Here is a 22,868-nt window from a genome sequence, read left to right on the forward strand (position 1 = left end):
TCCTTAATGTGAGGCACACATAATGGTTAGAATTGTAATACAAATTGTTTTTAAAAGGCCTTTATATTTCACTTTGCTGAGAAGCTTCCTGTGTCGAGTTTAAAACATGTCTGTGATTTTTTTTTCCACACCAATTAACAGTCTGTCCAGTAGGTGGACTCCTTCATGTACACATAAGGGTTTTCTCTTTCCTTTATCAAGTGTTCCTTAAATCTGTGAAAAGGCATTTTTGCATATTGAACTAATGGTTTCACCAATTTATTATCTGAAAGGCTGAAAATAGATTCTGAGATTCTGCTTACTTCTGTTTGAGAAAAAAATTCATGTTTAGTTACTTTTATCTTTCCCTTTGTTTTTGTTCTAACGTATATTCTGGCATTTTTATTTTTTAATCAGGGATGTTTTAAAGAAACTAGTTGCTTTTCTTAGGTCAGACTTTAAGATTTATATCAAATTCTTCTGAACAAATTACATTTCTGAGCTTATATTCAACACAATATACACAAAGGACTAAATTAATTATACTTGTGAGAATAAGAGTTGTTTAATGAGTATGAAAATACGCTGGATAGAAGGAATAAGTTCTTGTATTCGATAGTACAATAGGGAAATTATAGTTAACGATAACTTATTGTATACTTCAAATCAGGTAGAAGAAAAGAATTGCAAAGTTCTCCACACAAAGATAAGATGAATGTTTGAGGTGGTGGATATCTTAATTACTCTGATTTAATCATTACACATTGTATATATGTATGAAAATATCACATGTACTCAAAAGTTTATACAACTATGAAATATCAATTAAAATACATTTTTATGGTCTCCATAGTTTTCTACATTTTGTTTTTGAGTGCTTTTAAGAATGCATTTTATACAGAAGAATCTGAATGAGTCATTTTTAACCTGATCCCTGTAACTACCTAAAGTCAAGTGGCTTTGGCAGTTTCTTTGCCTGCCTTCAAGGCCATTGGGGCAAGTGCAGATTAATATTATTAATTAGCCTTCTTTTCTTCCCAAATCTTTACTTTTCACCCTTCTCTTTTGAAAATCTACCTCATCATTGGCTTGTAGGCAGTAAAATGTCTGCATGGTGAAATTTTCAATAGTTGATTCAATACATTTATTCTAACATAAAAAATAAACTCTTGACCTGGAAACTCAATTTTGGAAAAACCTCATTTAGGTAACCTTGTATACTGTTTCTCTGTGACTAGGCCAGCAATGATAGACTGTTACTCAAAACTAACCTTTACTAAAAATTCATTGCCTTCTTATATATTACAGTTTCTACATCCACCAGAAGAATTATATGTTAAGATAACTGAAAGAATTAAATGTTTAGATAAATGAGAAAAAAAACCCACCTGGTTTCTGAATAATCAAGCCCAGTTTTGATGCTTTTAATCTAGATTTTTAAATTGTTGAAGAGAAAGGTTGTATCTTGTTCATATTTATGTCTCTCCTGGCATCTGATATCAAACATGGAGGTATAATATTCTGCCTATAATCACTGGTCAGCAGATGTTTCTTGAATAGAATGGGGTATGTTTATTCATTTTATAAACAAAACCAGTAAGGTGCTGCGCAAATACAAATCTACAAAATCATTTGGAACTTGTTTATATGTTTACTTATCCAACTGCACTATTACATATATATGTATATGCTATTTCTCCTTGAGAAGAAGAGGCATGTTTCAAAATTTTTTATATTTCTATTACCTACTACACAGCTTTATACACAGCAGCATTTATTAGGTGTGTGATTATATGCGTGTTTTATTTTCCTTGCTAAAATATAATTTTCTAATAAGTATAATGAGTGTTAAATTCACATTTATATCCAGTAATGCCTTATATATTATAGTTTTCAATAAATGTTGTGAAAGGAGTGGGAAACGGCCACAAGTCAAAACAAGACTTGGATGTAATAATAATGAAAATAATATAAACACCAATATTGGTGACAATATATCCTAAATTAGCAAATAAAGGAAAATTATGTTTGATGTATTTTTATCTCTGTGATTTATATGTATTGGCATTTCTTTTTTACGATACATGTTTTCTGAAAAATTACAAACCAGTTTATAAAAAAACAGATGGGGCAGACAATTGAAAATCAGGGCATTAACAAAAATATTACAGTCCCCAATAAAAATGCTAGCATAATAAAAAAAAAGCAAACAGATCAAATAGATTGTTTGAAGCCAATATTCAATACATTTAGAACTTCATCACAAAAGAAAGTTGAAAGTAATTTGACAGAAGGAGATGTGAAGAAGGGTTGAGGCTGCTAAGCCAAGGAGACAAGGACAAAATTCAAAAAGATTAAGAAAACTGCTCAAAAAACACTTCCAAAACAGAGCAATAAAAGGAGCCAAAGAAAATAAAAAGGGATGAATGGGCAATGTGAATATGACAGTAGTCCTCCCTGGCTTGCTGGGTTCATCTGCTGGTACTTGATAGCATAAAACATTAATGTGTTGGGGAAACAATCATGGATGAACTAATCTGATTTCTGTGTTATACTAACAGTTCTCCGCTATTTACTGATCACATATGAGCTAATTTTTGTGATAAAACTCAGTGAGTAGAATATTTTCTGTTGCTTCAAAAACTGAGATAATACAAATTGGAACCTTCTATTAATCAGAATAATTAAGGACATCATTAGAGAACAGAAACTTTTCTTAAAAAGGAAATGCAGTCTGGCCATGGTGGCTCATGCATGTAATCTCAGCACTGTGGAAGGCTGAGGCAGGAAGATTGCTATGAGCCTAGGAGTTCGAGGCTGCAGGGAGCTATGATGGTGCCACTGCACTCCAGCCTGTGTTACAAAGTGAAACATTGCTTCTAAAACAAACAAACACCACCACCACCCCCCCACTGGCCCCCTCACACATAATTAGATATGCTTGGGAATTTTGACTCTTCTTGGGCTAGTTATTGAAGTTCTTGGAGGTTTAGATTTCTCATTTCTAAAATGGGAACAGCAATACTTAGAAATAATTGAAGACAGGATATTATATAATTTATCCATTCATTTGTTATGAAAAATGAAGATTCAAATTCAGCTCTTCTGATTTTTACTGCATAACACTGAAATTGTCATTCTATACTTTAGGTACCTACAAAGGATTCTCCAGACTAGTTGTAACATCATGTTTCCAGGATGATTTATAAGGAGAAGAGACAAGATAATGTTTGAAACTTCATTCTGAAAGCAGGTTATTTAAGTTTTGAGACCTTGACAAGAATTTAAAATTAATGTTCAGGTTTTTTTTTTTTTAAAGGTTTATTCTGATTAATAGAAGATCTCACTCTGTCGCCCAGGCTGGAGTGCAGTAACACAATCTTGGCTCACTGCAAGTGCAATCTTGGCTCACTGTAACATTGACATCCCAGGTTCAAGCAATCCTCCCACTTCAGCCTCCCAAGTAGCTGGGACAACAGGCATGTGCCACCATGCCTGGCTAATTTTTTTGTATTTTTGGTAGGGTCGGGGTTTTACCATGTTGCCCAGGCTGGTCTCAAACTCCTGAGCTTGGGCGATCCACTCGCCTTGGACTCCCAAAGTGCTGAAATTATGAGCGTGAGCCACCATGCCCAGCCAATTAAATATTTAATACTGAGTTGATAAATAAGAATTTTTCAGAAAATACTAGTGCAAAAATTTAAAAAAAATACAGAAAGGGAATTCTGAAAAGGCCAAATTAGTGAGGTTATTTATGTAAATTAAGCCAGACAATCATGACTTCTACCAAAATACCAAATCTACAAAGTATTTAGGTAAATAAATGATTGGGATTGTCAAAGCAATTGAAAGCAAATGATAATGTCCTTCTCATGGTTAAACACTTCCTTCCAGAATTAAAACATTTAATCTACATATGATGCCAAAATAATTATACTCAGTATTGGTACCGGCTTTACCTATGATTCAGTCTTAGATATTAAATTGGTTTTGATTATTTTCATTAAATGTTTAATATGGAGATTTTATTTCTCATTGCCTATCAATATAAGAAAAAATTAATCTTAACTTATAAAATTATAGCCTTCAAATTGTTACCTAGCTGAAACATATTTATTAGACATATGTGAGAAATTAAGTCTCTTTCCCATTGCAAAGTTTATCACAAGTAATATGGAATAGTGTAGATATATAGTGATAATGATTTGTGGCTTAAATTCACGTATGGTGGACTCATTTTGTCTTACAAATCAGAAGACTCATGAAAAAAATTTAATAAATAAAACATCACAGTGGAAACACACATTCTTTATGTAATAAGTAACTTTAGAAATATGTAGTTGTTAAAAAATTTGGGTCAGCCAGTAGTATGCTGTCCTCAAGAGACCCATCTCATGTATAATAACACTCATAGGCTCAAAATAAAGGGATGAAGGAAAATCTACCCAGCAATCAGAAAACAGAAAAAATCAGGGGTTGCAATCCTAACTTTGGACAAACCAGATTTCAAACCAACCAAAATAAAAAAGACAAAGAAAGGCATTACATAATGATAAAGGGTTCAGTTTAACCAGAAGACCTAACTATGCTAAATATGTATGCATGCGACGCAAGAGCACCCGGATTCATAAAGCAAGTTGTTAGAGACCGACAAAGAGACATAGATTCCCACACAATAATAGTAGAAGACTTCAACACCCCACTGACAGTATTAGTACAGATCATCAAGGCAGAAAATTAACAAAGATTCAGGACCTGAACTCAACATTGCACCAGATGGATCTGATAGACCTTTACAGAACTCTCTACCAAAAAACAACAGAATACACATTCTTCTCATTGCCAAATGGTACATACTCTAAAATTGACCACATAATTGGACCTAAAACAATCCTCAGCAAATGTAAAAGAACCAAACCATACCAAACACACTCTCAGATCACAGTACAATAAAAATAGAAATCAAGACTATGAAAATCTCTCAAAATCATGCAGTTACATGGAAATTAAACAACATGCTCCTGTATGACTTTTGGGTAAATAATGAAATTAAGGCAGAAATCAAGAAGTTCTTTAAAACTAATGAGAACAAAGATACAATGTAGCAGAATCTCTGGGACACAGAAGTCAGTGTTAAGAGGGAAATTCATAGCACTAAAGGCCCACATCAAAAAGTTAGAAAGACCTCAGGTTAACAGTGTAACATCACAACTGAAAGAATTAGAGAATCAAGAAAAAAACCTCAAAGCTAGCAGAAGACACCTGTGAAAGGAAAATATCTTGGGCCCCCAAAATCACTAAAGAAAACTCAAGCTGGAAACTGCTTAGGGCAAACATGCCTCCCATTCTGTTATTATTATTATTATTATTTGAGATGGATCTATCGCCCAGGCTGGAGTGCAGTGGTGTGATCCTCAGCCTCCTTAGTAGCTGGAATTACAGGTGCACTCCACCACGTCTGGCTAATTTTGGTTTTTTTTTTTAGTAGAGATGAAGTTTCACCATGTTGGCCAGGCTGGTCTTGAACTCCTGACCCCAAGTGATCCGCCCACCTTGGCCTCCCACAGTGCTGGGATTACAGGCGTAAGCCACCATGTTCAGCCGCCTTCCATTTTATTCAAAGTCACCCCTCTGCTCACTGAGATAGGTGCATATCTGATTTGTATCCTTTGGAAAGGCTAATCAGAAACTCAAAAGAATGTAACCATTTGTGTATCACCTGTTTGTGACCTGGAAGCTCCCTCCCTGGTTTGAGTCTTCCTACCTTTGCTTCCAGTTGTCCTGCCTTTCCAGACTGAACCAGTGTACTTCTTACATGTATTGATTGGTGTCTCATGTCTCCCTAAAATGTATAAAACTAAGCTGTGCCCTGACCACCTTGGGCACATGTCGTCAGGTCTTCCTGAGGCTCTGTCATGGGTTCATCCTCAACCTTGTCAAAATAAACTTTCTAAATTAATTGAGACCTGTCTCAGATTTTCTGGGTTCAAACAAGAAATAACAAAAATTAGAGCTGAATTGAAGAAAATTGAGACATGAAAAAACCATTCGAAAGATCAATGAATCCAGGAGTTTTTTTTTTAAAGGAATAAAATAGATTAGCTAGGCTAATAAAGAACAAAAGAGAGAAGATCCAAATAAACACAACTAGAAATAATGAAGAGAATGTTACCACTGACCCCACTTAAATAAAAATAGCCATCAGAAACTACTATGAACACCTTATGTACACAAACTAGAAAACCTAGAAGAGATGGATACATTCTTGGACATATGCACCCTCCCAAGACTGAGCCATGAATAAATTGTTTTCCTGCATAGACCAATAATGAGCTCTGAAATTGAGTAAGTAATAAATAGCCTACCCAGGAAAAAAAAAAAAAAAAAAAAAAAAAGCCCAGGACCTGATAGATTCATGCTGAATTCTACCAGATGTATTATAGAAAGAAGAGTTGGTACCATTCCTACAAAAACTATTCCAAAAAACTGAGAAGGAGGGACTCTTCCTCAGCTCTTTCTATGAGGTCAGCATCATCTTGGTATCAAAACCTGGCAGAGACACAACAAATAAAGGAAACTTCAGACCAGTATTTTTTATGTACATCGATGCAAAAATCCTCAACAAAATAATTTGTAAACTGAATCCAGCAGCACATCAAAAAGTTAAGCCACCATATTGAACGAACCTACCTCAAAATAGCAAGAGCCTTCTACGACAAACCCACAGCAAACATTATACTGAATGGGCAAAGTTGGAAGCATTCCCATGAAAACCTGCACGAGGCAAGGATGCCCTCTCTCACCACTTCTATTCAACACAGTATTGGAAGTCCTAGCTCAAGCAGTCAGGCAAAAGAAATAATATACTCATGTAACTGTATCTCTCTACAGAGAAAAAAACTGTGAGTTCTCATTAATACAGAGAACACCAGTCCAAAACCACAGCATTTATTTTGTGCTAATTAGTGGCACTTTCTGGGTACAATAAACAGTTGTCATTACAAGGATCTTGAAGGATTGGAACGACACTCCTTCAAATGAACTATAAAAACAAAATATGTCTCAATTGGCTTTTTTTTTTTGAGGTCTTCGTTTTCTTTGATAAATCCATCAAGGATTCATCAAAGCGGTACAATAAATGTATTGAAGAGGTACAATAAAAGAAAAACTTGCAATTATAAAACAGATAAAGATTATGCAACATACTCTAATGGATCATCATTTAGAAAAGATCAAGGAGAGGTCTCGGTGTGGTGGCTCCAGCCTGTAATTTACATTTCACTGGCCTATAATCTCAGCACTTTAGGAGGCTGAGGTGGGAGGAACGCTTGAGGCCAGCAGTTCAAGACCAGCCCGGGCAACATGGTGAGACCCCATCCCTATGAAAAACTTTTTAAAAAATCAGCAGGGCAGCGAGCCGTGATCACACTGCTGCACTCCAACCTGAGTGACAGTGTGAGACCGTGTCTCAAAAAGAAAAAAAAAATTAGACACAGTGGTACATGGCTATAAGTAGGACTTACTGGTTAGTCTTTGGAAGACTAGAGGCTACTTGGAAGGCTGAGTTAGGAGATCACTTGAGCCCAGGAGTTCAAGGTCAAGGCATCAGTGAGCTATGATCATGCCATTGCGCTTCGTCTGGGCAAAAGAGTAAGATCCTGTCTCAAAAAAACAAACAAAAAAAAAATCAAGAAAAGGAGAAAAAAATCACGGCCTTAGTTCATTATGTCCAGATATACTAAATATACTTGCACCTTAATAGTAAGTTGAGAGTCAGTCAGAAAAGTGTCAAGTGACCTATATGTTGTTTACCTACAATCATCTTTGGGCATGAACTGGTTTAGTAATATAATCTTGAGTCTTAGCTGAGCACATGTCTGATTGGCTAAGACTGTAAGTCCTTGCCTTCTTTGTTAGGCGTGTCTGTGTGGTTAAGTTTTGGCCAATGAAATGTAAGTAGAACTAGTGATGTAGGAAGCCTCTGAGTCATGCCCTCAGAGGGAAGGGGTAGACTTTTACTTCACCAGCTTCCCAGGTTTCTGGAATGTGGATTTGATAAGGAAAGCTAGAGGAATCATAGTTGCCCATGAGGTAGAAACCAAATATTGAGGAAGACGGAGTGGTTCCTGACACTTTACAGCCAACATATTTTCCCTGGACTCTTTATGTTAAGATTATGATGTGGGAAAGAAATTTGTTTCTCTCTTGGCACTAAATTTTTGGGTCTTTAAAACATGTTATTGTATGTATTTAAGATCTAAAATGTAATGTGTATATATGTGTCTATATATATATATAAAAAAATAGTGCTAACTTATGTATATGTAGTAAAATGATTACTACAGTCATGCAAATTATCCTATCCATCACCTTTTTTTTTTGTGGTAAGAACACCTAAATCTACTGTTTTAGAAAATTTTTAGTATACATTAGAATATTATGAACTATAGTCATTATGCTATACATTAGATCTCTAGACTTAGTCATCCTATATAACTGAAAGTTCATACCCTTTGGCTTTTTTCTCCCCTTTTCCTTACCTCCTCACCCCTGGTAACCACTGTTCTACTGTTTCTATGACTTCGATTTTTTTTTTAAAAAAACTTCCGCATATAAGTGAAATCACAAAGTCTTTCTTTCTGTGTCTGGCTTATTTTACTTAGCATAATGTCCTCCAGGAACATTCATGTCATAGAAAATGGCAGTTATTACCTTTTTTTTTTTAAGGGTGAGTAATATTCTTTGTGTGTGTGTGTGTGTGTATACACTACAATTTCTTTATTCATTCATCCATTGGTGGACATGTAACTTGTTTCCATATCTTGGCTATTGTGAACTGCTGCAGTGAACATGAGAGTACAGATATCTCTATAGGGTGCTAACTTCATTTCCTTTAGGTATATACCCAGCAGAGATATTGCAGGGTTATGTGGTTGTTATGGTTTTAGTTTTTTAGGAATCTTCAAATAGTTTTCTGTAATGTCTGTATCAATTTACATTCCCACAAACAGTGTACCAGGGCTCCCTTTTCTCCATACCCTCACTCATATTTATTATTTTTTGACATTTGGTATTTGGCATACCTTTTCTAACAGGTAGGAGATGGTATATCATAGTGGTTTTGATTTGTACTTCCTTGATTATTATTGATGTTGATGCTTTTCATACACCTGTTGGCCTTTTTATGTCTTCTTTGGAAAAATGTCTATTCATGTTCTTTGCCCATTTTTAAATTGGGTGTCTTTGTTAGTAGAACAGCTTAATTCCTAAGATACATGTAATAACTATACCAGGATCTATATCTGTGTAAAGACAACTAGATGTGAGTAGAAAAGTTTGCGGTCACAATGTCCTCCTATACCAAAGAAGAAAAGATTAACCAGCAGTGAAAGACAAATATGTTAGGCATTTTAAGGAGAGTGAAAGATGTTTTATCCAGAGACATGTCATAGTAAATAAGAAAGCCTCGGTTTTGGACGCAGATGTCCTTGAATTTGGCTATGAAACCTCAGCTTAGTCACATAACAAGCTAGCACTATGTTTCCTCATGTGTAATATGGTAATACTTATTACTTATTCCATATACTCATCTCCCACCTCTTGTCCTCTACTTACCACTCCCTGATACACCAAGTTCAGAGTAATGTGCACTTTAATTCATTTCTATTTTGTGTTTAGGAATTTTAGATCATTTTGCCATCTGTCATACTAGAACTGAAACTGGGTTTTGAGAGTTGTTCAATTCTTACTGCTAATGGTTTTAGTTCAAAAACTTAACATTGTGAACTCAAAGTGATAATATGATTTCTTTTCAGACTCATCACAGATTTGTTTATGTAAAGGTTGGTAAATTTTTATATACAAAAGTAGCTGTTGCCAGAAAAATATCAAGTAGCTTTAGCCTTTAGCGAAACTCATACTTGACAAAGTCTCACAAAGATTTGTAATGTAATGACAAAGGAGAATATTGACATTTGGACTTATCTTTTAATTCTCTCATCTTAACACAGCTGAGATTTCTCCTTTTTTTCTATTCTTGTTTTAGAAAATGAAAAGCTTTCTTAAGACAATAGCACAGGCCGGGCGCGGTGGCTCATGCCTGTAATACTAACACTCTGGGAGGCCGAGGTTGGCGGATCACGAGGTCAGGAGATTGAGACTATCCTGGCTAACACGGTGAAACCCTGTCTCTACTAAAAAAATACAAAAAATTAGCCGGGCGTGGTGGTGGGCTCCTGTAGTCCCTGCTATGTGGGAGGCTGAGGCAGGAGAATGGCGTGAACCCAGAAGGTGGAGGTTGCAGTGAGCAGAGATGCGCCACTGCACTCCAGCCTGGGCGACAGAGCGAGACTCCTTCTCAAAAAAAAAAAAAAAAAAAAAGACAATAGGACGGACTCTGTGTTTGAAACTGAAAATCAGAGGATCATCTTCCCTTTATAAAGAGATACAATGAAATATTATTTAAATATCACCATCTGGTGTATTTAACCTACAGTTTTATTTATAAAAATGTTACCTCTAACCTTTTCAGAGCACATAGATTTGCCCCATGCATGTCTCTTATGCAGTCAATAATCTATCCCTGGTAATTGTACAGCTAGTACAGTTGTATTTTTAAAACCTTTTGTTCTTTTTAAAGCATATCATATTGAGTTTACTTTGCATCCATAAGATGTAGTGTGTTTCCAGCACTGAAAAAGCACTGTAGTTAATATGAAAAAAATTGCATAATGAATATTCATGTCTTCAATTGTTTTATAATCTATTTGGACTAACAGTAGTTCCATAGGAGAAACAATGCAGAGCAGCATATAAACTTCACTGAATTACTCTATGTAGTATAAACTCAGAGAAAAGTAAGACCGGTGGGCTATAGTAGTTGAAATTTTAATAGAATCTATAACACTTCAGTTGTTCAGAATTAATAGAATTTATAACACTTCAGTTGGCCTTGGAAGACAGGTAGAATGTGGACAGCTGAAGAGATGGAAAAAGTAGAAGAGAACATTAGGAAAGTCACCAAGCAGAGTGCCATGGGCTACGGGGGATGAAAAGGAATGTGTCCTGATGGAAGCAGAATTTAGTTGGGAAGTCATAGGACGTTAGATTGATAACTAAAATGGGATGCTGTTTCCCAAGCCTTGGAAACCTGTCAGTGTAGGGAGTATGGGCCTTTTCCCATAATCACTAGAACCACGGTATGAACTTGCACAAGATTGTGACATGATGAAAGTGGTATTTTAGGAAATTTAATCTAGAGGATGTTTATAGTGTGCATTGGATGTGGCAAAAACTGTCATTAGGCAGTAAAAATTAGCTGAAATTGTTCAGAATTGAGCTATGATGTTAAGGATTGAAAAGATGGAACAATTTTGAGCTCTTTTCAGGGACAACTGAGAATACAGTATGAGGAAAAAATGCAAAGGGTTAAAACTTTCTCCAGAAGCTACTGGGCAAAATTAGTGCACAATACTTTTTCTATTTGAAAGAAACATGTTAAAATCCAATGTTTTATCTGCCATTGAGTTTAAAATGCCTTTAATTTCCTTGTTTAGTAATTATTGTTCCATAACATTTCCAAAAAATCTACAAAATTCCTATTTAAAAAGCAAAACAGAAAAATTACAAAGAACTGGTAGTGAATGGTTAGAAACACATACTTGTGCAGAAGGTATCTTTATATGTACGGTAGCAGTTACCAACAGGCAGATGTTTGTTCTAAATAAGTTATGCAGCCTTATTACCCAGCCACAGTCCTGGAAACAAAGGGGGAGGTGTGAAGCATTTTTAATAAGCAGTACTAGGTGGCAGGAATGAGCCTGTAATTTTCAGAGAATTACCTCAGAGACCAGCCTAGTAACAGCAGACCTCTCAGGTAGAAAGAAGATTGGTTAAATAGAACTATGATTATATGTCTATGTACAAACAAAAACAACAAAAGGGAAACAATAAGGGTAGATTTGCATGTGTCAGTCTTACAAAAATATCAATGTTGAGAAAAATTTCCAGAAAACATCTACCCAGTTTGCAGGAATTTGGCCAAGTATACATTTTTTTTCCCTGACATTTTAAAGTAGTTTATCTAGTCTACATAGATAAATATTGTGTGCTTTCAAAATGCATCAGGGACTATATAAAACCTATGTATCAAAACATAAACTTGATTTCGAAATATGATTAATGTAACTGAGAATATACTCTGCTCTTGGAACAAAAAAAACCACACAAGAGAATTGATATGATGGTCCATATGTTCTTTGGTAGTTACAGAAATGGAATAGAAAATGAAGAGCAGATAAGTTTCAGCTTGTTGTTTGTTTTTTGTTTTGCACATTAGATGTAGCAATTGAAAAAGCATATTCCCAGTGAAGATTTCAGAGGTGAAATTCTACTCACCACTTCATTCCTTTGGGAACCTCTTGTATCTTCACTGTGACTAAAAACACTTCAGCTTTGCCTGAAGCATATTTTGTGGTTCTTAAAAATAACATGAATTTAAGCAAATTCTGAATTTTTTCTTCTTCCCAGCCATGTTGCTCGTACTTAAATAAAACATACATTTTTGATTTTGGTCTTATGTTTTAAATTATGCATGTATTTTGGTCTTCAAGGAAATCTGAGCTGAATGCCCATGCTTTCTTTTTTTAAAAAAAGACAACGAAATGTATGGATATGCCAAGTTCCCAAACTCAAGATACAAAGAGAATTATAATCTGCAAGCCAATAGATTTTTCTGCATAGGGTCCATGATCTTTTAATCCCATTTACCCATTGGACATCAATTTCAGTCTCCTGATAATTTAACTAGTAGAATGGCACTGTGGCTTGAATAACAAAGAAAATAATACCTCTACTTAAAAAACACTGCATGTTCTCACTCATAGGTGGGAATTGAACAATGAAAACACTTGGACACAGGGTGGGGAACATCACACACCGGGTCCTGTCATGGGGTGAGGGGAAGGGGGAGGGATAGCATTAGGAGATATACCTAATGTAAATGTCGAGTTAACAGGTGCAGCACACCAACATGGCACATGTATACATATGTAACAAACCTGCACGTTGTGCACATATACCCTAGATCTTAAAGTATAATAATTAAAAAAATAGTAATAGCAAAATTTATTAAGCTCCTACCATATTCTAGGTGATTTATGTATTAATTAAATTAATGCATCCAACAGATATATGAAAAAATGCTCATCTTCACTGGTCATTAGACAAATGCAAATCAAAACCACAATGAGATACCATCTCATGCCAGCTAGAATGGTGATCATTAAAAAGTCAGGAAACAACAGATGCTGTAGAGGATGTGGAGAAATAGCTTTTACAGTGTTGGTGGGAGTGTAAATTAGTTCAACCATTGTGGAAGACAGTGTGGCGATTCCTCAAGGACCTAGAACTAGAAATACCATTTGACTCAGCAATCCCATTACTGGGTATATACCCACAGGATTATAAATCATTCTACTATAAAGACACATGCATATGTATGTTTATTGCGGCACTATTCACAATAGCAAAGACTTGGAACCAACCCAAATATTCAGCAATGATAGACTGGATAAAGAAAATATGGGCACATATACACCATAGAATACTATGCAGCTGTAAAAAAGGATGAGTTCATGTCCTTTGCAGGGACATGGATGAAGCTGGAAACCATCATTCTCAGGAAACTATCTCAAGAACAGAAAACCAAACACTGCATGTTCTCACTCATAAGTGGGAGTTGAACAATGAGAACACATGGACACAGGGAGGGAAACATCACACACTGGGGCCTGTTGGGGGGTGGGGGGCTAGGGGAGGGATACCATTAGGAGAAATACCTAATGTAGGTGACAGGTTGATGAGTGCAGCTAACCACCATGGCACGTGTATACCTATGTAGCAAAACTGCATGTTCTGCACATGTACCCCAGAACTTAAAGTATAATAAAAAAAAATTAACACCAAAACCCTATGAAGAAGTTAGCATAATTATCCCCATTTTGTGGATGAGGGAAGTTAGGCACAAAATGAATCAGTAATTTGTCCACGTCACACACCTAGGAAGGGGCAAAGACATGCACTCAGATTCTGACATTCTGACCTCTGAGATCATTTCCTTAATGCTATGCAATAGAACTGCTCTATTGACATAATTTGTGAGGAATTGCCTTCCTGAGATAGAATTAAGAAGCAATGGTGATGAAGGACAGGTAAGCCCCCAAATTGTAGTTTAGCTTGGGATAGTTCTTGGCTTTGCTTGGGAAAGAATTCAAGAGCCAGCAGTATTTATTTATTTATTTATAACTTTTATTTTAGGTTCAGGGGTACATGTGAAGGTTTATTACACAGGTAAACACGTGTAATGGGTTTGCTGTACAGATTACTTCATCACCCAGGAATTAAGCCTAGTACTCAATAGTTACGTTTTCTGCTCCTTTCCTTCCTCCCACCCTCCACCCTCAAGTAGGCACCAGTGTCTGTTGTTTCCTTCATTGTATTCATAAATTATTATTATTTGGATCCAGTTTATAAGTGATAACATGTAGTATTTGGTTTTCTGTTCCTGCATTAATTTTATGAGGATAATAGCCTCCAGCTCCATCCATGTTCCCACAAAAGACATGATCTTATTAATTTTTATGGCTGCATAGTATTCCATGGTGTATATATACCACAGTTTCTTTATTCAGTCTGACACTGATGGCCATTTAGATTGATTCCATGACTTTGCTATTGTGAATAGTGCTGTAATGAACTTTCACATGCATGTGTCTTTATGGTAGACTGTTTTATAGTCCTCTAGGTATATACCCAATAATAGGATTGCTGGGTTGAATGGTAGTTCTTTTAGCTCCCTGAGGAATCACCATACTGCTTTCTACAATAGTTGGAATAATTTACACTCCCACCAACAGTGTATAAGTGTTCCCTTTTCTCCTCAACTTTGCCAGTATCTGGTATTTTTTTTTTAATAGCCATTTTGACTGGTGGAAGGAAGTATCTCATTGTTTTTGATTGGCATTTTTCTAATGATAAGTTACATGGAGCTTTTTTTCATATGGTTGTTCGGCCACATGTATGTCTTCTTTTGAAAAGTGTCTGTTCATGTTTTTTGCCCACTTTTCAATGTTTTTTTTTTTTCTTGTAAATATGTTTAAGCTCCTTATAGATGCTGGGTATTAGACCTTTGTCAGATGCATAGTTTGCAAATATTTTCTCCCATTCTGTAGGCTGTTTACTCTGTTGATAGTTTGCTTTGCTGTGCAGAAGGTTTTAATTTTAATTAGATCCCACTTGTGAATTTTTGCTTTTGTGGCAATAGCTTTTGGTGTCTTTGTAATGAAATCATTGCAAGTTCCTATGTGCAGGATGATATTGTCTAGGTTATCTTCCAAGGTTTTTATAGTTTTGGGTTTTACGTTTAATTTAATCCATATTTAGTTGATTTTTGTATATGGTGTAAGAAAGGGGTGCAGCTTCAATCTTCTGCAGATGGCTAGCCAGTTACCCCAGTACCATTTACTGAATAGAGAGCATTTCCCTGTTGCTTGTTTTTGTCAGGTTTGTCAAAGATCATATGGTTATTGGTGCACAACCTTATATCTGGGCTCTTTATTCTTTTCCATTGGTCTATGTGTCTGTTTTTGTACCATTACCATGCTTTTTTGGTTACTGTAGACTTGTCATATAGTTGGAAGTCTAGCAACATAATGTCTCCAGCTTTGTTCTTTTTGCTTAGGATTGCCTTGGCTATTTAGGCTCTTTTTTTGGTTCCATAGGAATTTTAAAATAGTTTTTTTTTTCTAGTTCTGTGAAGAATGTCATTGATAGTTTGATAGGAATAGCATTAAATCTGTAAATTTCTTTGGGCAGTATGGTCATTTTAATGATATGATTCTTCCTCTCCATGAGCATAGAGTGTTTTTCCGTTTGTCTGTGTCTTCTATGATTCAATTACAAGTGCTTTGGAATTCTCATTGTAGAGATCTTTCACTTTCTTGGTTAGCTGTATTTCTAGATATTTTATTCTTTTTGTGGCAGTTGTGAGTGGTATTGAGTTCCTTATTTGGTTCTTGGCTTGGTTGTTGGTGGTGTACTGGAATGCTAGTGCTAGTGATTTTTGTAGGTTGACTTTGTATCCTGAAGCTTGGTGATGTTGTTTATCAGCTGGCAGAGCTTTTGGGCTGAGACTATGAGGTTTTCTAGATACTGAATCATGTCATCTGCAAACGGAGATAGTCTGACTTCCTCTCTTCGTATTTGGATGCACTTTCTTTCTTTTCCCTAATTGCTCTGGCTAGGATTTCCAGTACTATGTTGAAAAGCAGTGGTGAGAGAGAGGGCATCCTTGTCTTGTGCTGGCTTTCAAAAGGAATGTTTCCAACTTTTGCTCATTCAGTATAATGTTGGCTGTGGGCTTGTCATAGATGCCTCCTTATTTTGAGTTATGTTTTTTTCAATATCTAGTTTGTTGAGAGTTTTGAACAGGAAGTGTTATTGAATTTTATCAAAAGCCTTTTCTGTGCCTATTGAGGTAATCATGTGGTTTTTGTCCTTAGTTTTTTTATGTGATTAATCACATTTATTGATTTTACAATGTACTTACGAGTAGTAACAGTAAAATAAACCAAGCTGAGGAAAGAATCTCAGAACTTAAAGACTGGATGTCTGAAGTAAAACAGTGAGATAAAAATAAATAAGAATAAAAAGGTATGAATAAAACCTCCAAGTATGGGATTATGTAAAGAGGCCAAATCTACAAATCACTGGCATCTCTGAAAGGGAGGAGGAGAAAGCAAACAACCTGGAAAACATATTTCAGTATATGGTTCATGAAAACTTCCCCAACCTTGCTAGAGAGGCCAACAGTCAAATTCAGGAAATACAGAGGACTCCCTCAAGACTCTATGCAAGAAGATCATCCCCAAGACACATAATCATCAGATTTTCCACGGCCAAAATTAAAGAAATAATTTAAAGGCAGCTAAAGAGAGAAATGGCAGGTCACCTATAAAGAAAACACCATCAGGCTAACAGCAGACCTCTCAGCTGAAATCCTACAAGCCAGAAGAGTTTGGGGGCCTATATTCAACATTATTAAAGAAAAAAAAATCTTCAACTAGGAATTTCATATTCAGCAAAATTAAGCTTGCTAAGCAAAGGAGAAATAAGATCCTTTTTATAAAAGTGAATGTTGAGGGAGTTTGTTACCCACCAGACCTGTCTTACAAGAGAACTTGAAAGGGTTACTAAATATAGAAAGGAAAGTTCACATGAGCTATTACAAAAAGACACTTAAACACACAAACCAGTGTCACTATAAAGCAACCACCCAAATAAGCCAACATAATAACTAGCTAACAACACAATGATAAGATCAAACCCACACATATCAATACTAACCTTGAATGTAAATGAACTAAATGCACCACTTAAAAGACACAGAGTGACAAGCTGGATAAAAAAGAAAGACTCAGTGGTATGCTGTTATCATGACACAGATCTCACATGTAGTAACACTCATAGGCTCAAAATAAAGGGATGAAGGAAAATCTACCAAGCAAACAGAAAACAGAAAAAATCAGGGGTTGCAATCCTAACTTCAGATAAAACAATTTCAAACCAACAAAGATCAAAAAAGACAAAGAAGGGCATTACATAATAGTAAAGGGTTCAATTCAACAAGAAGACCTAACTATCCTAAATATGTATGCACCCAACATAGGAGCACCCAGATTCATAAAACAAGTTGTTAGAGACCTACAAAGAGACATAGACTCCCACATAGTAATAATGGGAGACTGTAACACTCGACTGACAGTATTAGATAGATCATCAAGGCAGAAAATTAACAAAGATATTCAGGACCTGAACTCAACATTGGACCAAATGGATCTGATAGACCTTTACAAAGCTCTCCACCAAAACCCAACAGAATACACATTCTTCTCATTGCCACATGCCACTTACTCTAAAACCGACCACATAATTGGACATAAAACAATCCTCAGCGAATGCGAAAGAACCACAATCATACCAAACACACTTTTGGACCACATTCAATTAAAAAATAGAAGTCAGGACTAAGAAGATTGCTTAAAACCGTGCAATTATGTGGACATTAAACAACATGCCCCTGAGTGATTTTTAGATAAATATTGAAATCAAGGCAGAAATCAAGAGGCTTTTTGAAACTAATGAGAACAAAGATGCAACATACCAGAATCTCTGGGACACAGCTAAGTCAGTGTTAAGAGGGAAATTTATAGGACTAATGCCCACATCAAAAAGTTAGATAGTCCTCAGATTAACAATATTAACTTCACAACTGAAAGAATTAGAGAAGCAAGAACAAATCAACCTCAAAGCTAGCAGAAGATAAGAAATAATAATTGGAGCTGAACTGAAGGAAATCGAGAGGCAGAAAAAACATTCAAAAGTTCAATGTATCCAGGAGTTGGTTTTTTGAAAGAAATAATAGGATAGGCCACTAGCTAGAATAATGAAGAAAAGAGAGAAGATCCACATAAACACAATTAGAAATGGTAAAGAGAATGTTACCACTGACCCCACAGAAATAAAATTAGCCATCAGAAACTACTGTGAACACCTCTATGCACACAGACTAGAAAACCTAGAATATGTGGATAAATTATAGGATATATACACCCTCCCAAGACTCAACCAGGACGAAATTGATTTCCTGAATAGACCAATAATGAGTTCTGAAATTGAATAAGTAATAAATAGACTACCAACCAATAAAAAAGCCCAGGACCTGATGAATTCACAGCCAGATTCTACCAGATGTACAAAGAAGATCTTATACCATTTCTACATAAACTATTCCAGAAAACTGAGGAGGAGGGACTCCTCCCCAACTCTTTCTGTGAAGCCAGTGTAATCCTGATACCAAAACCTGGCAGAGACACAACAACAAAAAAAGAAAAACTTCAGGCCAATATCCTTGATGAACATCAATGTGAAAACCAAAAAAAATTAGCATACCAAATCCAGCAGCCTATCGAAAAGCTAAAATCCATCATGATGAAGTAGGCTTCCCTGGGATGCAATGTTGGTTCAGCATAAGCAGGTTTATTGAGGTGGCCATGTATGGCAGAGTGGCTGCTCCTTGTGGAGGAATGCCAACCCATAGGCAGTGCACTCAGAGCAGCAGGGTATGGGCTGTTCGTTAGCTGCATTTAGATCCACTATTAGTTACATGCAAATTAAGAGTTGGGCTATTCAGAAATATCTAGAGAAAGGAGTGGTTATTTCTGGATGTTGCCATGACACTTGTAAACTGTCGTGATGCTGGTAGGGGTGTCCTATGCTGATAAGCATCAAAGGCAGCTAGAGACAGCCTTTGACACCATTGGCTGGTTCCAGCCAGTTTCTTGATTTCATCTGGTCAGGATCAGAACATAAATCCTGCTGGTCTCCTACCTTATTTTTTCCCATTAGAGATTATATACTACTCCTTAATGTTAAAGGGATTGTAGAAGAGTGGAGGTCCATCTTCTGTAACTGCTTCCTGCTGATCTTATGAGTGTAGGCACTTGCTAACATTGGAGGAGTAGAAACTCTGGTTATCTGATGTAAGGAGGCCAAAGGCAGTATATCTGTTTCCTGGGTCAGAAAGCAGGATGAATTGGAAGCCTTGTGACAACATTGTCTTTAAATGGAATTGTTGTAATCTGGAAGACACAAACTTTACTAAGAGGTAACGAGCAAGGGCCAAAAATTAGTAGTAACAAGATAGCTATTAAAGGTTGTATGAAAGGTAAAAACCAGGTGAGATTTGATAGGGCACTTTTGATAGTCGACTGGATATAGGTGGAGTCAGTACCCTGGTTGTATCTATATAGCCATGTAACTTGTTCATATAATTTTTGAATGTTAAACTCAACTTGTCCAGAGTTATTAATATATCCACAGCAGGTAATAATGACATAGACTATTGTTCAACTAGTAAATAATGCAACACTATTACATTTGTCAAAGGTCTAGGGACTCTTGAATTCTCTTCAGTGCCCAACCTGTGTTGGTGGCCAATGATTCTGGGGTTTGAGTCTAATTCCTTAGGGTTGTCTCAGGTAGGCAAAGCCACTAGTCCTATTGCTGCCCTGCTTCCCATTAGAAATAATGCTATTGTTTGTTTATTTTTGGTATTATTGGGCCTTATGGGGTTATAGACAGTGACCCTCAGAGGAGCAATGGTGACCAACATACATTTTTGTTTTGATATACAAAACATTTTGTTTTTATGTACAAGTTTTTGATATACAAAAGAAAACTACTCCTAAAAGAATAGGTAGCTCTCCAGGGAGTCGGGAGTAGTTAGTTGCAGGGTCGGATTTCTTTCCAATCAACCACAGACAAAAGTGAGCCCAGTTAGGGCACAAATAGAGGCCATATGTGGTGTAACGTCTGTTCTCTGCTGCCAAGGTGGATCTATAGAGGTATTTTCCCCAAATTCCAATGGCATTGGTCAGACAGCTCCTATTTTCCAGAAGGGGGGATACTTCCGTCTTCCTAAATCAGGCAGTTGCTTTTTCTTTGCATGTATTGGCCTTGGACATGGCATCATGTACAGCTTCCTTACTTAGAAGTTGGATCCCATTTATTTTAGTGCAGCCTTGGGACTTGGAAACTAGGGTTGGAACAGAGCATTGTGGGGAAACTTCCACTCTTGTGTCATTAACACAGCAATGGATGCAAAAGATAGTGTCATTAGATCACTGGAGGTACCAGTTCCCAATCTCCCAGGTCCAGATAACAGTGGTGGAGGAAGTTAGGTAGAATCTGTTAAGTGGGGGAGAATTCCACCTAACAAGTAGGGTTCTGTGTACTAAGGGATCATGGTGGTTAATTACGAGGTCCAGAGACATGGTCGTGAGATTTTCCAGATGTGCCAGGATGTGGAACTCTCTATCCTGGGGATGTTGATGACAGAGTCGGCAACCAAGAAGATGATTCCTTGATGCTATACTTTTTTGAAATATTTACTATAGAGTTTTCTCCCACCCACACTGAATTAGGTTAACTGGGGGAGCAAACAGGATTATCAGAGGCAGCATGATGTCTGGCTGGACCTTAGAGTGGCCTCTACACCCAACAAGGACAAAAGATGTGTTTCCTAGGAGGAAGCAGTTGTTCAAAGCGGTAGAGAAAGAGTATTATGATCAAGAAGAAGAGAAAAATTGATACTCCTATTCTTACCACAGCACCACATCTCTGTACCAAATTGAGCGTTGGTCCTTTTACAAAGGTAATGGACCAAAGGAGAAGAGGTTGTTATATGAAAAAGATACTTGCACACATATGCTTATCACAACACAATACACAGTTACAAAGATGTGGAACCAACCTAAGTGCCACCAACTAATGAGTGGCTAAAGAAAATATGGTACATACACAACCATGGACTACTTACTACTCAGCCATTAAAAGGAACAAAATAATGTCTTCTGCAGCATGTTGGATGGAGCTGAAGGCCATTATTCTAAGTGAAGTAACACAGGAGTGGAAAACCAAAAAAAATATGTTCTCACTGATAAGTGAGAGCTAAACTATGAGTACCCAAAGACATACAGAGTGGTATTAATATAATACTCAGAAGGGGGAGAGTAGAAGAGGTGCTAGAGATTAAAAAACTACACAGGCATACTGTATACTACTCAGGTGATGGGTGCCCTAAAATCTCAGAATTCACTGCTATTTAATTCATCCATGTAACAAAAAACACATGTATCCCCAAAGCTATTGAAATAATCATAATAATAATCATAATAAAAGCCCAGGTGCGGTGCCTTACGCCTGTAACCCCAGCACTTTGGGAGGCTGAGGCGGGCTGATCACGAGGTCAGGAGATGGAGACCATCCTGGCTAACACGGTGAAAAACCGTCTCTATTAAAAATACAAAAAATTAGCCGGGCGTGGTGGCGGGCGCCTGTAGTCCCAGCTACTCAGGAGGCTGAGGCAGGAGAATGGCGTGAACCCGGGAGGTGGAGCTTGCAGTGAGCCTAGATCGCGCCACTGCACTCCAGCCTGGGTGAGACTCCGTCTAAACAAACAAACAAACAAACAAAAAACAACTCTGACCAACAACTCTAGGAATGGGCTGACTGGCCTGATAAGAATAGGCTGATGGTGCCTGCAGACCACAAAACATTGACCAAGAACGCAATGATTAACTGCCCACCTGAGACAGCACACGATCATTTCACAAAAAAATATTTTGATGATTTCTCTTAACTTCTCTTGAAAACTCCTGATCCAGAGGCACAACTTGGAGAGGTGGTTTTTGAATGCTACTTCACTGCCTCCCTTCAGTTGTTGGCTTCTCCAATAAAGCTAACTTCCCTTTAGTTAAAAAAAAAAATGTCGTGGGTGGCCTTCAGAGACTCACAAGTGTAGGTAACATTGTTTGTATCTGAAACCTGGGGGGCTCATAAGAAACAGGTTTAATCCTGGATAGGTGTACTCAGCTGGTGATCCCCTGAAGCTTAATGGCAGTGGGGATACTTAACAACACCTGATAGGGGCCCTTCCATTTTGGTTGAAATTCATCCTTGGGGGATCCTTCTTTCCAAATTTTCAGTAAGACGAAGTCTCTTGGTTGAATGGGGGAGTTAATTATTTCCCTTGTTGGAAAGGGCAATGCTTTATTTCCATATTCTTGAAGGGCCTTTTGAATGTGACCTAAATTCCAAATAGGGGGTATAGTGAGGCATGTCTGGCCCCTGTTTCCCATCATGACCTGAATTAGTTTTTCAGATTTCGATAGCCAATTAAACATTTTAGTCCAGGTGAGAATGGAGGTTGCTCAACACTCATTAGCCCTTAAAACTTTTTTTAAGCAATCTAAGAATTAAAAAACAAAGGT

At 36.8% G+C, this 22,868-nt stretch overlaps 1 protein-coding gene across 6 annotated transcripts in view; it reads left to right on the top strand.

Moving 5' to 3' along the window:
• The window catches only part of COX7B2 (cytochrome c oxidase subunit 7B2), a 169,926-nt gene that overhangs the window by 22,201 nt on the left and 124,857 nt on the right, over positions 1-22,868 (top strand). The window contains exon 2 of one of the 6 annotated variants that reach the window (XM_009447966.3): positions 3,130-3,232. The exons of the other annotated variants lie outside the window; for them this stretch is intronic. The gene's annotated coding sequence lies outside the window, so the exon portion shown is untranslated. The remainder of the gene's footprint in view (positions 1-3,129; positions 3,233-22,868) is intronic. 6 annotated transcript variants of the gene reach the window in all.

The sequence above is a fragment of the Pan troglodytes genome, chromosome 3 (assembly GCF_028858775.2).
Source record: "Pan troglodytes isolate AG18354 chromosome 3, NHGRI_mPanTro3-v2.0_pri, whole genome shotgun sequence".
Lineage (NCBI taxonomy): Eukaryota > Metazoa > Chordata > Mammalia > Primates > Hominidae > Pan > Pan troglodytes.